Genomic DNA, 18,744 nt, shown 5'->3' on the forward strand with positions numbered 1-18,744 from the left:
CGTTGTGGATTTTATCTCTAGTCTTGTTTATTAGCTGCATGTGACACCGGCCATAGGTTTCAGAGATGTTTTCTCACACATGCCTGATGCCATCCCTAGGAAGAAGATGCTAGAAAGATCCCCACTGTGCAAAAGGGGAGACTGGGGAGGTCATGAGAGTGACAATGGCTTGTCCAGGGTCACATAAAGTGATAAGAAGCAGGAGCTGGGGATGAACCTACGTGTATCTCCTCCGAGCTGTGACGCTGGCTGCACCCAGGCCTTGCACAGGGGTGTGGTCAGGCAGTGTTGGTGGAAGTGTGGGCAATAGAGAGAGTTCATGGGGAAGGAGGGTCAGCAGACAGGTACCCAGAGGGGCATTTGCAGTCTTGAACACAGAGGAGGGGCTCAGGAAATGAGGTATCAGGAAGTGACTTCACTTCCTTGACGACAGACCCCAACAGAACTCGGAACTCGGTAACCTGGCACCCACATTCTATACACAGACCCTTCCCCAGCTCACTTGGCCACAGGCAGAGTGAGATGTTGTGCTGTATCCCGAGGTCCCGGGGCCGTAGCCCCAGGAAGCCCTGTGCTGAGAGGCTTGTCCAATGCTTCCGGCGCTGGTTCAGCCCTCGCCCTGGACCCCTGTGGCCGTCTGGGAGGAGGTCCCCAAAGGTAATGTCAGGTGGCCCAGAGGAGGTTGGGCAAGGCCAGGCCAGCACTATGAGCCTCCCTGGGTGACTGCACCCCCTCCTCCTGAGTGTGTGGGGAACGGGGACATGGGACACCCTCCCAGGGCAGGGGCAGAGGGTGGGGGGTTTATAAACCTGCTGGTCCTGGTGTGTTCACACCTCAGGTCTGGCTGGAGGGTGAACGGGGACTGCCGGAGTGGCAACCACCACCCTGTCCATTAACCCTGGGCCCTCAGGCTGTCTTCTCATGTCCTCCCTGGGGTCAAGACTGGCCTCCAGCCCCTGCCCTCCTTGGGGTTCACGGTACTGTCACTGTGTATCTCTCCCCTGTCCTGTCCTAGAGTGAAGACACATCTTCATTGAGCTCAGATGCCACCCACATGGTGTGGCCTCTCCCGGCACGCACCCTGAAGAAGCGGGTGGAGCACCTGGTGCCTGCTGTCTTGGGTGGTGACCAATCTTATGTCCACCTGTTTCTGTCAAGCTACAAGAACGTTGCCAGTCCCCGGCATGTGCTGCACCTGCTTTTCCTCAGGTGAGCACTCAGGCCCTGGATCACACAGTGCCACTAGGCCGCCTCCCAGCTGTGAGTCTTAGGACTGTCACCACACCCCTCTGAGCCTCAGTTTCCTCCTGTGTTCAGTGGGTGGTCACAGGAACAAGCTCCAGTGGGTCCCCCATGGAAAGTGCTGCTCCTGAGTCCAGCCCTGTGGAAGGTCTGCTGGAGGGGCCGCGGTCGTCCTCATTCAGGATTCCTGACACCCCCACGAGGAAGTCTCTGTCACCCCCTCACTGACCTCGTTGACTTGGGCTTCACTGTTTTCACATTTTTACAGGAAATTTGAGATTCTATCTGTAGGCTTCTGCGTGAATTCAACGCAGGGAGACCAGAGGCGGGCAGTGCGGCTTCAGGTGCACCCAGATATCTTGGGAGGAGTTGGTTGGGGTTCATTCCTTCAACAATCATACGTGATGCCACACTATGTGCAGTCCCTTTCTGGGCACTGACCATAATCGAATGAACCGAGGAGACTGCATTCCCTGCCCTCCTGGGCTTCCAATCTAGTCAGAGGTGAGACAGTCACAGTAGACATGAGAAGCAGGTAGTGCCACCATGTGGTAGATTTGACACACTCCTGACCTCTTCTAGGTATGGAAACATGATTTCTGATTGTGACGGGGATGGGGAATCCCTGGAGCAGCTAAAATGGTAAGTGGAGTTTAGGTGCAGAAGGAGGGGCTCCCATCTCCACACAACTGCGTGTAGTCTGCGGGGGCGTGTGGGTGGGGGGCTGGCAGAACTCTGGCTCTCACACATCTTATGATTCCTGCTACAGGGCTGAGGGCTCAAGGCTTTCCCTGCAGGGAAAGGAGTCAAGACGGCTGGGGATGTGGTCCCAGGCACCGTAGGGTGTGCGAGAGGCTGGAGAGCAGAGTGAGCCCAGAGAGAATCCATCCCCTCGCCCTCCCACCCAGCCCTGCCCACATCCCCAGAGCCCGTGCTGAGCCAGAGCAGGAGGTGTGCAGAGCATCCCGCTCACACTCGGGGCTGGAGCCTCCATGGGGATGCTCAGCTGGTGCTGAGGGTGCAGAGTGTGGTCAGGGCCAAGAGATTGCTGTCACTGGGAAAAGGATATGCAGATTTTCATGCCGACACTTGGGCAGTACATTCACGTGTGAGCTCAAGTTTGGGCTTTTCCAAGGGCCCTGGGTAGGCCAGGGGAGCAGCGCCTCCCTCTGTTTCCTCATTTATCAGATATTGCTGGACACCTCCTGTTTGCCAGTGAGTAATGCCCAGAGCAGACAGCACCCTCCTGGGGTGGACAGGTCATTCCAGCAGGGACGGGGCAGTGACACAGACAGAGGAGGTTGTCAGGTTTCCCTGAAGAAGGGAAACGTGGTCACATCAGTGGTTGAAGGCTCCTCCCATGGAGGCTTTTGCCAGCCCCTCCTTGGCTGCCAGGCCCATCTTGCGCCAGAACTGCCATACTGGGGGTGGACATTGGATGGGCTGGTCTATGGACAGGCACGGGCAGAGGGTACTAGACTGCAGCTCACTCAGGGGAGCCTTGGGAGGGCAGCATAGAGGGATAGGCCAGGCCTCTGATGCTGTTGCCCACCTGTCTCCCACAGTGCCATGTCCTCTGTCTTAAAGATCTGGCTGGAATTCTATTCCACCGATTTCCACGAGCCTCCTGAATTTCATTCTTTGAAGTTTCTTTCGGCCTATGTACATATCAGTATGCGAGGTTCAGTGGTGGAGCGTAAGGCTGATCTTCTTCTGGCGCAGCTGGAGAAGCTGGAGCACCTGGAGCCTAGTGAGGCAGAGACTGAGGGTGAGGAGGAAGAGGGTGGGTGCCTGTGCGGGTTTGGGGAGGGGCCTGGGCTGGGCCACACAGAGCAGAGTTTCCAGAAGCAGGCTGGGGACAGGGGCACTGAGTACTCAGAACAATCATACAGTGTTCTGCAGTGTGGGGAGACTTCCTGAGGCTGGGCCTCTGGACTTGGGCTTCTGGAAAGACAGTGTCATTGGATGAGACATAGAAACTCACATTGATATTTTCAATTGTTGTCTATCCAGTTCCAACTCCTGCCCAGGCTGAACAACTGTCCCAAGAGCTGCTGCCATGTTCGGCTCGAGTTCCAGCTCCAGCTCCAATTCCACTGCCGGAGGCAGAGCGAGAGCAAGATCCAGAGCCTAAGCCAGAGCAAGAAGTAGAGCATGAGCAAGATCCAGAGCAAGAGGTAGATCAGACGCAAGATCCAGAGCAGGAGCAACAGAAAGATCAAGAGAAAGATGAGGAGAAAGAGCAAGAGAAAGAGCAGGAGAAAGATCAAGATCCAGAGGTAGAGCTAGAGCAACCTGACATAACCGTTCCTGAAACATCAGAAGAATTAGAAGAAACACCAGCACCCAGGGGAGCCCTGGCTCCAGAGCTCCCACAAACACCCTCACCAGTCCCCACTCCAGATCTGTTCTTGCCCTTCCTTGACGCTGTGCTTCTCCTCATTTTTGTCTCTGTCCTGCATCTCCTCAAATTTTTTCATCTTTTATTTTCAATAATATCCCTTGTATAAAATAAAGTGTTTTTAATATTTTCAAAATTACCATTCAGTGGCATCAAGTACATTTTTAATATGGGGCAACCCTTACCACCATCTAGTGGTCGAACAGCTTCATCAACTCTCTAGCCATTAAGCTGTCAATCCCCATCCCGCCTCTCCCTGTCCCTGACTACCACTCCATTTTCTGTGTGTGTGAATTTACCTATCGTGGATTGTTCCTATCAGTACGGTTATATGTTATGTGGCCTTTTGTATGTGGCCGCATAATATGAGAAAGATCTGATTAATTTTCATTTTATGTTTTTAGTAAGAGGAAAATTACAGAAAAATCAAAGACTCTATGTAGAGACACAAAGCCCTGATAGTTATTATTGCCATAATCTTGAAATAGGAACTACTGTTGAATGACCAGAGAGCCAGAAGCCACTGAGGAAAATGCTGACTTTTCCTGGTCCGAACAAAAACCAGAATAATGTCAAAAGGTGAAAAGACAAACCCCAGACTGGAAAATTCTTCATGGGCAGAGAAAGGGTAGTATGCATCCCAGTTGTACAAAGAGTTCTCATTTATCCATAGGGACAAAGGACATATTCCTGCAGTTCCACAGGGAAGCAATTCACATGGCCAGTAAATGTCAGACATCCGCGGCCTCCCTAATGATTATGCACCGAAATTTACTCACTATTCAGATAGCATTTGCCCCATCAGATGGGCAGGTCTGTATGTCTGGTGACCACCAGCTCTTGTGAGAATGAAGGAAGAAGAAGTCCCAGCAGATGCCCCAGGAGATGTGTCCATTGATACCCCTGTCGCAGGAGCCACTCAGCAGCTCCTACCAAAATGCCCACGTGTGTCCATGTGCCGGGCAGCAGTGATGCTAGGAAGTTACGCCACATATATATGTATTCTCCCTATGTTAATCAATAGATTCAATAAAGCTAAACTTGAAAAATTCCAAAGAGTGATGTTTACGGGACTTGTCAAATAACCTCAAAGTTAATATGAAAAAAATTATGTGCAAAAATGGCCCCAAAAATGTTCAAGACATAAGAAGAACAATAATAATAAAAACAAAGAGGTAATTTGCTCCGTCCAATAAAATGTATTGCAAAGGAACATACTTGAAAGTGCATGAGATTGGCAAAGAATAAGCGAATAGTTCAGGGGAATAAAAGTTTGAATTTTGAAACAGATTCTGGTATATGTGGAAAGGATTCAGATTACTTAGGGGAAAGCACTTCATCATTACAGGGATTGAAATATTATTTATTTGGAAATTAAATCCAGTTATGCTTTTGCTAGGTACCGTTCACAAAAATAAATCTGAAATGAATTACTAACTTCAATATTTTGCAAAAGTATTAAGCATTAGAAGAAAGAAAAACACATAATAATTTCCACAGAAGCCAAAACTACTTTTGAGAAAATGTAAGACTCATAAATATCAAAACACTAGATAAAATAAGATTTGACCATACGTATTTGTATATCTCAAGAGAGAGAAAAATGTGTTATGTGAATGTATTGTGAATTTAGAAAATCAAAAAGAATTCATTAAAAACCTATTACAAACAAGACGACTTACTAAAATAAAATTTACATGTTGCGATTTAGAAAAATTCACATATAAAATTAATAAATGTCTTATGTAATAACAATAACTCTCTAGATTACATTACGCAAATCAAGATTCCATTTTCAATAGCCACAAAATTGTTAAAATATTTGGCATAAAGCTAACAAGAACTCGACAAAGCCTGTTTAATTACGTGATTTAAGCATTAGAACACTCTTAAAACATACATACACAAACGATAGAGAAATGTCAGAGATATTTTCTTGGCCAGAAAGCCACATGATCCTAAGGATTTTATTTTCTCCTAAGTTACTTTCTACGTGCGTCATGATCACATTAAAAATAGTCTCATTTGTTTCTTCACCTAGAACAAAATAAGATGATTATAAAATGTTGATGAAACATTAATCGTTCATCAGAAAAAAATGAGGAAACAAATCAAAAGGGAGGGGTAAGTCTACCAGAGATCGAAAATATTTTTTTATAAATTCTTCATTATCAAGACCATATGGAATTTGTTTATAAGTAAATATAAAACCTAATGAAAAAGAATGGAGAATTCAAAGAGATACCCAAGATTTATAGAAATTTAGTATTTAAGAAAGATAGCATTTCAAATCACTGGTGAAATTATGCTGCTACTAATGTAGCAGCAGTTAACATGGATGGCATAGCAGCAATTAATAAAGCAAAGCAAACTCAAACAAAAGGTAAATGCCACCAACTAGGTCAAAAGGACACGACAAAAAGTAATTACAAGCTATAATACTTAAAATGGGTGATCAATAATGTTTCAATTTTAAAAAAAGCAAAAGAAATAAAAAACCTCTTAAACTAGGATAATATCATTAATACAATGATGTGTGAAAAAATGAGATGGAAATGACCAACAAAATGAAATAAAAATGAACAAAATATATGAACAATCTAAGAACACAAAAGGAAATTTAAATTGGCATCAATACTTAATTAGGTGCTTAAAATCCCTCATAGAGAACTATACATTTAAAATATATTGAAATATACAAGACTTCACCTATTAGATTTGCAAAATTTAATTTTTTGATAACAAACTTGTTAGTGAGACTGTGGGGATACAGGTATTATAATACATTGTGGTGGAATGCAAATGGTAGAGCCCATAAGGAGCAGAAACTCGCAAAATTTAGCAAAATTATACTTGGATATTTACTATTTTACACTGTAACCCAATATTCTGGAATCTATATCATATGTAACCTTGAAAAATTATAAGGTGAGGTGTCGACAAGATTGTTCATATGACAATACCTATTACTAAGGGTTGGAAACACCCCAAATTTTCATTCATAAGGTTTGCATGAATAATTAGGGTGCATTTTTACAATCATGATTTCTAAACACTGAGTGTAAAATGTTATTGAAAAAACGAACAAACTGAAGACAATGAAGAGATGTACATGTTCACAGATGAGAAAATAAGTAGGGAAAATATATCAATTCTTCCAAATAAATCTATAAATTTTGTTTATATGTAAATAACAGTTGACATTTTTTACGCAATTTGATAAACTACTAATTCTATATTTCATACGGTTGAGTAAAGGCATAGAATGGACCAAACGGCTCTGGTTCTTCTCTGCAAATGGTGTTCATTTCCTACCATCTTCAGGTAGCTTCCTAATCTAGAATATTCTGAGGGCCTCCTAGATCACTTTCCTCTCTTAGAATGTCAGGCACTCGATAGCACGTCTTCTCCTCTTTCTTATCCTGGGATCATCTCCCAAGCCAGGGTGCAGCTGAATCAGCTCTTTCTCCAGCTCTCGGCACCATGCTTGGCATATGGTGGATACAAACAGAGAGAACAGAGGAGACAGAGCACAAGACTCTAGAGACAGGCGTGTTACATTGACATTTAGAAAGTGACACCTTCTCACTTTTGATCCTGTATTGGTTAGAAGTGAGTCACTAAGTCCAGTCCACACTGCAGGGCAGGGGATTACGTGAGGATGTGTGCAGCAGATGGTGGGGACCACTGGGAGCCCCTGAGGAGTCGCCAACCACACAGACAGAGATGTGGCACTTGAGTCCAAACCTAAATACACACGAAGCCATTGTGAGGTTTTATGGAGGAAAGCAGTATGTGAATGCATGAAATTCCAACTGTCGCATGGTGCAGACAGGGAAAACAGACCAAGAGCAAAAGTGACATTTTCAAGATTATATGACAGGAACCAGACCTGTCGTTAGTCGTATTCCATGCTACCTTCCACACCGTCGTGGATTTTATCTCTAGTCTTGTTTATTAGCTGCATGTGACACCGGCCATAGGTTTCAGAGATGTTTTCTCACACATGCCTGATGCCATCCCTAGGAAGAAGATGCTAGAAAGATCCCCACTGTGCAAAAGGGGAGACTGGGGAGGTCATGAGAGTGAAAATGGCTTGTCCAGGGTCACATAAAGTGATAAGAAGCAGGAGCTGGGGATGAACCTACGTGTATCTCCTCCGAGCTGTGACGCTGGCTGCACCCAGGCCTTGCACAGGGGTGTGGTCAGGCAGTGTTGGTGGAAGTGTGGGCAATAGAGAGAGTTCATGGGGAAGGAGGGTCAGCAGACAGGTACCCAGAGGGGCATTTGCAGTCTTGAACACAGAGGAGGGGCTCAGGAAATGAGGTATCAGGAAGTGACTTCACTTCCTTGACGACAGACCCCAACAGAACTCGGAACTCGGTAACCTGGCACCCACATTCTATACACAGCCCCTTCCCCAGCTCACTTGGCCACAGGCAGAGTGAGATGTTGTGCTGTATCCCGAGGTCCCGGGGCCGTAGCCCCAGGAAGCCCTGTGCTGAGAGGCTTGTCCAATGCTTCCGGCGCTGGTTCAGCCCTCGCCCTGGACCCCTGTGGCCGTCTGGGAGGAGGTCCCCAAAGGTAATGTCAGGTGGCCCAGAGGAGGTTGGGCAAGGCCAGGCCAGCACTATGAGCCTCCCTGGGTGACTGCACCCCCTCCTCCTGAGTGTGTGGGGAACGGGGACATGGGACACCCTCCCAGGGCAGGGGCAGAGGGTGGGGGGTTTATAAACCTGCTGGTCCTGGTGTGTTCACACCTCAGGTCTGGCTGGAGGGTGAACGGGGACTGCCGGGGTGGCAACCACCACCCTGTCCATTAACCCTGGGCCCTCAGGCTGTCTTCTCATGTCCTCCCTGGGGTCAAGACTGGCCTCCAGCCCCTGCCCTCCTTGGGGTTCACGGTACTGTCACTGTGTATCTCTCCCCTGTCCTGTCCTAGAGTGAAGACACATCTTCATTGAGCTCAGATGCCACCCACATGGTGTGGCCTCTCCCGGCACGCACCCTGAAGAAGCGGGTGGAGCACCTGGTGCCTGCTGTCTTGGGTGGTGACCAATCTTATGTCCACCTGTTTCTGTCAAGCTACAAGAACGTTGCCAGTCCCCGGCATGTGCTGCACCTGCTTTTCCTCAGGTGAGCACTCAGGCCCTGGATCACACAGTGCCACTAGGCCGCCTCCCAGCTGTGAGTCTTAGGACTGTCACCACACCCCTCTGAGCCTCAGTTTCCTCCTGTGTTCAGTGGGTGGTCACAGGAACAAGCTCCAGTGGGTCCCCCATGGAAAGTGCTGCTCCTGAGTCCAGCCCTGTGGAAGGTCTGCTGGAGGGGCCGCGGTCGTCCTCATTCAGGATTCCTGACACCCCCACGAGGAAGTCTCTGTCACCCCCTCACTGACCTCGTTGACTTGGGCTTCACTGTTTTCACATTTTTACAGGAAATTTGAGATTCTATCTGTAGGCTTCTGCGTGAATTCAACGCAGGGAGACCAGAGGCGGGCAGTGCGGCTTCAGGTGCACCCAGATATCTTGGGAGGGGTTGGTTGGGGTTCATTCCTTCAACAATCATACGTGATGCCACACTATGTGCAGTCCCTTTCTGGGCACTGACCATAATCCAATGAACCGAGGAGACTGCATTCCCTGCCCTCCTGGGCTTCCAATCTAGTCAGAGGTGAGACAGTCACAGTAGACATGAGAAGCAGGTAGTGCCACCATGTGGTAGATTTGACACACTCCTGACCTCTTCTAGGTATGGAAACATGATTTCTGATTGTGACGGGGATGGGGAATCCCTGGAGCAGCTAAAATGGTAAGTGGAGTTTAGGTGCAGAAGGAGGGGCTCCCATCTCCACACAACTGCGTGTAGTCTGCGGGGGCGTGTGGGTGGGGGGCTGGCAGAACTCTGGCTCTCACACATCTTATGATTCCTGCTACAGGGCTGAGGGCTCAAGGCTTTCCCTGCAGGGAAAGGAGTCAAGACGGCTGGGGATGTGGTCCCAGGCACCGTAGGGTGTGGGAGAGGCTGGAGAGCAGAGTGAGCCCAGAGAGAATCCATCCCCTCGCCCTCCCACCCAGCCCTGCCCACACCCCCAGAGCCCGTGCTGAGCCAGAGCAGGAGGTGTGCAGAGCATCCCGCTCACACTCGGGGCTGGAGCCTCCATGGGGATGCTCAGCTGGTGCTGAGGGTGCAGAGTGTGGTCAGGGCCAAGAGATTGCTGTCACTGGGAAAAGGATATGCAGATTTTCATGCCGACACTTGGGCAGTACATTCACGTGTGAGGTCAAGTTTGGGCTTTTCCAAGGGCCCTGGGTAGGCCAGGGGAGCAGCGCCTCCCTCTGTTTCCTCATTTATCAGATATTGCTGGACACCTCCTGTTTGACAGTGAGTAATGCCCAGAGCAGACAGCACCCTCCTGGGGTGGACAGGTCATTCCAGCAGGGACGGGGCAGTGACACAGACAGAGGAGGTTGTCAGGTTTCCCTGAAGAAGGGAAACGTGGTCACATCAGTGGTTGAAGGCTCCTCCCATGGAGGCTTTTGCCAGCCCCTCCTTGGCTGCCAGGCCCATCTTGCGCCAGAACTGCCATACTGGGGGTGGACATTGGATGGGCTGGTCTATGGACAGGCACGGGCAGAGGGTACTAGACTGCAGCTCACTCAGGGGAGCCTTGGGAGGGCAGCATAGAGGGATAGGCCAGGCCTCTGATGCTGTTGCCCACCTGTCTCCCACAGTGCCATGTCCTCTGTCTTAAAGATCTGGCTGGAATTCTATTCCACCAATTTCCACGAGCCTCCTGAATTTCATTCTTTGAAGTTTCTTTCGGCCTATGTACATATCAGTATGCGAGGTTCAGTGGTGGAGCGTAAGGCTGATCTTCTTCTGGCGCAGCTGGAGAAGCTGGAGCACCTGGAGCCTAGTGAGGCAGAGACTGAGGGTGAGGAGGAAGAGGGTGGGTGCCTGTGCGGGTTTGGGGAGGGGCCTGGGCTGGGCCACACAGAGCAGAGTTTCCAGAAGCAGGCTGGGGACAGGGGCACTTAGTAATCAGAACAATCATACAGTGTTCTGCAGTGTGGGGAGACTTCCTGAGGCTGGGCCTCTGGACTTGGGCTTCTGGAAAGACAGTGTCATTGGATGAGACATAGAAACTCACATTGATATTTTCAATTGTTGTCTATCCAGTTCCAGCTTCTGCCCAGGCTGAACAACTGTCCCAAGAGCTGCTGCCATGTTCGGCTCGAGTTCCAGCTCCAGCTCCACCTCCACTGCCAGAGGCAGAGCGAGAGCAAGATCCAGAGCCCAAGCCAGAGCAAGAAGTAGAGCAGGAGCAAGATCCAGAGCAAAAGGTAGAGCAGGAGCAAGATCCAGACCAAGTTGTAGATCAGACGCAAGATCCAGAGCAGGAGCAACAGAAAGATCAAGAGAAAGATGAGGAGAAAGAGCAAGAGAAAGAGCAGGAGAAAGATCAAGATCCAGAGGTAGAGCTAGAGCAACCTGACATAACCGTTCCTGAAACATCAGAAGAATTAGAAGAAACACCAGCACCCAGGGGAGCCCTGGCTCCAGAGCTCCCACAAACACCCTCACCAGTCCCCACTCCAGATCTGTTCTTGCCCTTCCTTGACGCTGTGCTTCTCCTCATTTTTGTCTCTGTCCTGCATCTCCTCAAATTTTTTCATCTTTTATTTTCAATAATATCCCTTGTATAAAATAAAGTGTTTTTAATATTTTCAAAATTACCATTCAGTGGCATCAAGTACATTTTTAATATGGGGCAACCCTTACCACCATCTAGTGGTCGAACAGCTTCATCAACTCTCTAGCCATTAAGCTGTCAATCCCCATCCCGCCTCTCCCTGTCCCTGACTACCACTCCATTTTCTGTGTGTGTGAATTTACCTATCGTGGATTGTTCCTATCAGTACGGTTATATGTTATGTGGCCTTTTGTATGTGGCCGCATAATATGAGAAAGATCTGATTAATTTTCATTTTATGTTTTTAGTAAGAGGAAAATTACAGAAAAATCAAAGACTCTATGTAGAGACACAAAGCCCTGATAGTTATTATTGCCATAATCTTGAAATAGGAACTACTGTTGAATGACCAGAGAGCCAGAAGCCACTGAGGAAAATGCTGACTTTTCCTGGTCCGAACAAAAACCAGAATAATGTCAAAAGGTGAAAAGACAAACCCCAGACTGGAAAATTCTTCATGGGCAGAGAAAGGGTAGTATGCATCCCAGTTGTACAAAGAGTTCTCATTTATCCATAGGGACAAAGGACATATTCCTGCAGTTCCACAGGGAAGCAATTCACATGGCCAGTAAATGTCAGACATCCGCGGCCTCCCTAATGATTATGCACCGAAATTTACTCACTATTCAGATAGCATTTGCCCCATCAGATGGGCAGGTCTGTATGTCTGGTGACCACCAGCTCTTGTGAGAATGAAGGAAGAAGAAGTCCCAGCAGATGCCCCAGGAGATGTGTCCATTGATACCCCTGTCGCAGGAGCCACTCAGCAGCTCCTACCAAAATGCCCACGTGTGTCCATGTGCCGGGCAGCAGTGATGCTAGGAAGTTACGCCACATATATATGTATTCTCCCTATGTTAATCAATAGATTCAATAAAGCTAAACTTGAAAAATTCCAAAGAGTGATGTTTACGGGACTTGTCAAATAACCTCAAAGTTAATATGAAAAAAATTATGTGCAAAAATGGCCCCAAAAATGTTCAAGACATAAGAAGAACAATAATAATAAAAACAAAGAGGTAATTTGCTCCGTCCAATAAAATGTATTGCAAAGGAACATACTTGAAAGTGCATGAGATTGGCAAAGAATAAGCGAATAGTTCAGGGGAATAAAAGTTTGAATTTTGAAACAGATTCTGGTATATGTGGAAAGGATTCAGATTACTTAGGGGAAAGCACTTCATCATTACAGGGATTGAAATATTATTTATTTGGAAATTAAATCCAGTTATGCTTTTGCTAGGTACCGTTCACAAAAATAAATCTGAAATGAATTACTAACTTCAATATTTTGCAAAAGTATTAAGCATTAGAAGAAAGAAAAACACATAATAATTTCCACAGAAGCCAAAACTACTTTTGAGAAAATGTAAGACTCATAAATATCAAAACACTAGATAAAATAAGATTTGACCATACGTATTTGTATATCTCAAGATAGAGAAAAATGTGTTATGTGAATGTATTTTGAATTTAGAAAATCAAAAAGAATTCATTAAAAACCTATTACAAACAAGACGACTTACTAAAATAAAATTTACATGTTGCGATTTAGAAAAATTCACATATAAAATTAATAAATGTCTTATGTAATAACAATAACTCTCTAGATTACATTACGCAAATCAAGATTCCATTTTCAATAGCCACAAAATTGTTAAAATATTTGGCATAAAGCTAACAAGAACTCGACAAAGCCTGTTTAATTACGTGATTTAAGCATTAGAACACTCTTAAAACATACATACACAAACGATAGAGAAATGTCAGAGATATTTTCTTGGCCAGAAAGCCACATGATCCTAAGGATTTTATTTTCTCCTAAGTTACTTTATACGTGCGTCATGATCACATTAAAAATAGTCTCATTTGTTTCTTCACCTAGAACAAAATAAGATGATTATAAAATGTTGATGAAACATTAATCGTTCATCAGAAAAAAATGAGGAAACAAATCAAAAGGGAGGGGTAAGTCTACCAGAGATCGAAAATATTTTTTTATAAATTCTTCATTATCAAGACCATATGGAATTTGTTTATAAGTAAATATAAAACCTAATGAAAAAGAATGGAGAATTCAAAGAGATACCCAAGATTTATAGAAATTTAGTATTTAAGAAAGATAGCATTTCAAATCACTGGTGAAATTATGCTGCTACTAATGTAGCAGCAGTTAACATGGATGGCATAGCAGCAATTAATAAAGCAAAGCAAACTCAAACAAAAGGTAAATGCCACCAACTAGGTCAAAAGGACACGACAAAAAGTAATTACAAGCTATAATACTTAAAATGGGTGATCAATAATGTTTCAATTTTAAAAAAAGCAAAAGAAATAAAAAACCTCTTAAACTAGGATAATATCATTAATACAATGATGTGTGAAAAAATGAGATGGAAATGACCAACAAAATGAAATAAAAATGAACAAAATATATGAACAATCTAAGAACACAAAAGGAAATTTAAATTGGCATCAATACTTAATTAGGTGCTTAAAATCCCTCATAGAGAACTATACATTTAAAATATATTGAAATATACAAGACTTCACCTATTAGATTTGCAAAATTTAATTTTTTGATAACAAACTTGTTAGTGAGACTGTGGGGATACAGGTATTATAATACATTGTGGTGGAATGCAAATGGTAGAGCCCATAAGGAGCAGAAACTCGCAAAATTTAGCAAAATTATACTTGGATATTTACTATTTTACACTGTAACCCAATATTCTGGAATCTATATCATATGTAACCTTGAAAAATTATAAGGTGAGGTGTCGACAAGATTGTTCATATGACAATACCTATTACTAAGGGTTGGAAACACCCCAAATTTTCATTCATAAGGTTTGCATGAATAATTAGGGTGCATTTTTACAATCATGATTTCTAAACACTGAGTGTAAAATGTTATTGAAAAAACGAACAAACTGAAGACAATGAAGAGATGTACATGTTCACAGATGAGAAAATAAGTAGGGAAAATATATCAATTCTTCCAAATAAATCTATAAATTTTGTTTATATGTAAATAACAGTTGACATTTTTTACGCAATTTGATAAACTACTAATTCTATATTTCATACGGTTGAGTAAAGGCATAGAATGGACCAAACGGCTCTGGTTCTTCTCTGCAAATGGTGTTCATTTCCTACCATCTTCAGGTAGCTTCCTAATCTAGAATATTCTGAGGGCCTCCTAGATCACTTTCCTCTCTTAGAATGTCAGGCACTCGATAGCACGTCTTCTCCTCTTTCTTATCCTGGGATCATCTCCCAAGCCAGGGTGCAGCTGAATCAGCTCTTTCTCCAGCTCTCGGCACCATGCTTGGCATATGGTGGATACAAACAGAGAGAACAGAGGAGACAGAGCACAAGACTCTAGAGACAGGCGTGTTACATTGACATTTAGAAAGTGACACCTTCTCACTTTTGATCCTGTATTGGTTAGAAGTGAGTCACTAAGTCCAGTCCACACTGCAGGGCAGGGGATTACGTGAGGATGTGTGCAGCAGATGGTGGGGACCACTGGGAGCCCCTGAGGAGTCGCCAACCACACAGACAGAGATGTGGCACTTGAGTCCAAACCTAAATACACACGAAGCCATTGTGAGGTTTTATGGAGGAAAGCAGTATGTGAATGCATGAAATTCCAACTGTCGCATGGTGCAGACAGGGAAAACAGACCAAGAGCAAAAGTGACATTTTCAAGATTATATGACAGGAACCAGACCTGTCGTTAGTCGTATTCCATGCTACCTTCCACACCGTCGTGGATTTTATCTCTAGTCTTGTTTATTAGCTGCATGTGACACCGGCCATAGGTTTCAGAGATGTTTTCTCACACATGCCTGATGCCATCCCTAGGAAGAAGATGCTAGAAAGATCCCCACTGTGCAAAAGGGGAGACTGGGGAGGTCATGAGAGTGAAAATGGATTGTCCAGGGTCACATAAAGTGATAAGAAGCAGGAGCTGGGGATGAACCTACGTGTATCTCCTCCGAGCTGTGACGCTGGCTGCACCCAGGCCTTGCACAGGGGTGTGGTCAGGCAGTGTTGGTGGAAGTGTGGGCAATAGAGAGAGTTCATGGGGAAGGAGGGTCAGCAGACAGGTACCCAGAGGGGCATTTGCAGTCTTGAACACAGAGGAGGGGCTCAGGAAATGAGGTATCAGGAAGTGACTTCACTTCCTTGACGACAGACCCCAACAGAACTCGGAACTCGGTAACCTGGCACCCACATTCTATACACAGCCCCTTCCCCAGCTCACTTGGCCACAGGCAGAGTGAGATGTTGTGCTGTATCCCGAGGTCCCGGGGCCGTAGCCCCAGGAAGCCCTGTGCTGAGAGGCTTGTCCAATGCTTCCGGCGCTGGTTCAGCCCTCGCCCTGGACCCCTGTGGCCGTCTGGGAGGAGGTCCCCAAAGGTAATGTCAGGTGGCCCAGAGGAGGTTGGGCAAGGCCAGGCCAGCACTATGAGCCTCCCTGGGTGACTGCACCCCCTCCTCCTGAGTGTGTGGGGAACGGGGACATGGGACACCCTCCCAGGGCAGGGGCAGAGGGTGGGGGGTTTATAAACCTGCTGGTCCTGGTGTGTTCACACCTCAGGTCTGGCTGGAGGGTGAACGGGGACTGCCGGGGTGGCAACCACCACCCTGTCCATTAACCCTGGGCCCTCAGGCTGTCTTCTCATGTCCTCCCTGGGGTCAAGACTGGCCTCCAGCCCCTGCCCTCCTTGGGGTTCACGGTACTGTCACTGTGTATCTCTCCCCTGTCCTGTCCTAGAGTGAAGACACATCTTCATTGAGCTCAGATGCCACCCACATGGTGTGGCCTCTCCCGGCACGCACCCTGAAGAAGCGGGTGGAGCACCTGGTGCCTGCTGTCTTGGGTGGTGACCAATCTTATGTCCACCTGTTTCTGTCAAGCTACAAGAACGTTGCCAGTCCCCGGCATGTGCTGCACCTGCTTTTCCTCAGGTGAGCACTCAGGCCCTGGATCACACAGTGCCACTAGGCCGCCTCCCAGCTGTGAGTCTTAGGACTGTCACCACACCCCTCTGAGCCTCAGTTTCCTCCTGTGTTCAGTGGGTGGTCACAGGAACAAGCTCCAGTGGGTCCCCCATGGAAAGTGCTGCTCCTGAGTCCAGCCCTGTGGAAGGTCTGCTGGAGGGGCCGCGGTCGTCCTCATTCAGGATTCCTGACACCCCCACGAGGAAGTCTCTGTCACCCCCTCACTGACCTCGTTGACTTGGGCTTCACTGTTTTCACATTTTTACAGGAAATTTGAGATTCTATCTGTAGGCTTCTGCGTGAATTCAACGCAGGGAGACCAGAGGCGGGCAGTGCGGCTTCAGGTGCACCCAGATATCTTGGGAGGGGTTGGTTGGGGTTCATTCCTTCAACAATCATACGTGATGCCACACTATGTGCAGTCCCTTTCTGGGCACTGACCATAATCCACTGAACCGAGGAGACTGCATTCCCTGCCCTCCTGGGCTTCCAATCTAGTCAGAGGTGAGACAGTCACAGTAGACATGAGAAGCAGGTAGTGCCACCATGTGGTAGATTTGACACACTCCTGACCTCTTCTAGGTATGGAAACATGATTTCTGATTGTGACGGGGATGGGGAATCCCTGGAGCAGCTAAAATGGTAAGTGGAGTTTAGGTGCAGAAGGAGGGGCTCCCATCTCCACACAACTGCGTGTAGTCTGCGGGGGCGTGTGGGTGGGGGGCTGGCAGAACTCTGGCTCTCACACATCTTATGATTCCTGCTACAGGGCTGAGGGCTCAAGGCTTTCCCTGCAGGGAAAGGAGTCAAGACGGCTGGGGATGTGGTCCCAGGCACCGTAGGGTGTGGGAGAGGCTGGAGAGCAGAGTGAGCCCAGAGAGAATCCATCCCCTCGTCCTCCCACCCAGCCCTGCCCACACCCCCAGAGCCCGTGCTGAGCCAGAGCAGGAGGTGTGCAGAGCATCCCGCTCACACTCGGGGCTGGAGCCTCCATGGGGATGCTCAGCTGGTGCTGAGGGTGCAGAGTGTGGTCAGGGCCAAGAGATTGCTGTCACTGGGAAAAGGATATGCAGATTTTCATGCCGACACTTGGGCAGTACATTCACGTGTGAGGTCAAGTTTGGGCTTTTCCAAGGGCCCTGGGTAGGCCAGGGGAGCAGCGCCTCCCTCTGTTTCCTCATTTATCAGATATTGCTGGACACCTCCTGTTTGACAGTGAGTAATGCCCAGAGCAGACAGCACCCTCCTGGGGTGGACAGGTCATTCCAGCAGGGACGGGGCAGTGACACAGACAGAGGAGGTTGTCAGGTTTCCCTGAAGAAGGGAAACGTGGTCACATCAGTGGTTGAAGGCTCCTCCCATGGAGGCTTTTGCCAGCCCCTCCTTGGCTGCCAGGCCCATCTTGCGCCAGAACTGCCATACTGGGGGTGGACATTGGATGGGCTGGTCTATGGACAGGCACGGGCAGAGGGTACTAGACTGCAGCTCACTCAGGGGAGCCTTGGGAGGGCAGCATAGAGGGATAGGCCAGGCCTCTGATGCTGTTGCCCACCTGTCTCCCACAGTGCCATGTCCTCTGTCTTAAAGATCTGGCTGGAATTCTATTCCACCAATTTCCACGAGCCTCCTGAATTTCATTCTTTGAAGTTTCTTTCGGCCTATGTACATATCAGTATGCGAGGTTCAGTGGTGGAGCGTAAGGCTGATCTTCTTCTGGCGCAGCTGGAGAAGCTGGAGCACCTGGAGCCTAGTGAGGCAGAGACTGAGGGTGAGGAGGAAGAGGGTGGGTGCCTGTGCGGGTTTGGGGAGGGGCCTGGGCTGGGCCACACAGAGCAGAGTTTCCAGAAGCAGGCTGGGGACAGGGGCACTTAGTAATCAGAACAATCATACAGTGTTCTGCAGTGTGGGGAGACTTCCTGAGGCTGGGCCTCTGGACTTGGGCTTCTGGAAAGACAGTGTCATTGGATGAGACATAGAAACTCACATTGATATTTTCAATTGTTGTCTATCCAGTTCCAGCTTCTGCCCAGGCTGAACAACTGTCCCAAGAGCTGCTGCCATGTTCGGCTCGAGTTCCAGCTCCAGCTCCACCTCCACTGCCAGAGGCAGAGCGAGAGCAAGATCCAGAGCCCAAGCCAGAGCAAGAAGTAGAGCAGGAGCAAGATCCAGAGCAAAAGGTAGAGCAGGAGCAAGATCCAGACCAAGTTGTAGATCAGACGCAAGATCCAGAGCAGGAGCAACAGAAAGATCAAGAGAAAGATGAGGAGAAAGAGCAAGAGAAAGAGCAGGAGAAAGATCAAGATCCAGAGGTAGAGCTAGAGCAACCTGACAT

The sequence above is a fragment of the Cynocephalus volans genome, chromosome 17, assembly GCF_027409185.1.
Source record: "Cynocephalus volans isolate mCynVol1 chromosome 17, mCynVol1.pri, whole genome shotgun sequence".
In the NCBI taxonomy this organism is placed as follows: domain Eukaryota; kingdom Metazoa; phylum Chordata; class Mammalia; order Dermoptera; family Cynocephalidae; genus Cynocephalus; species Cynocephalus volans.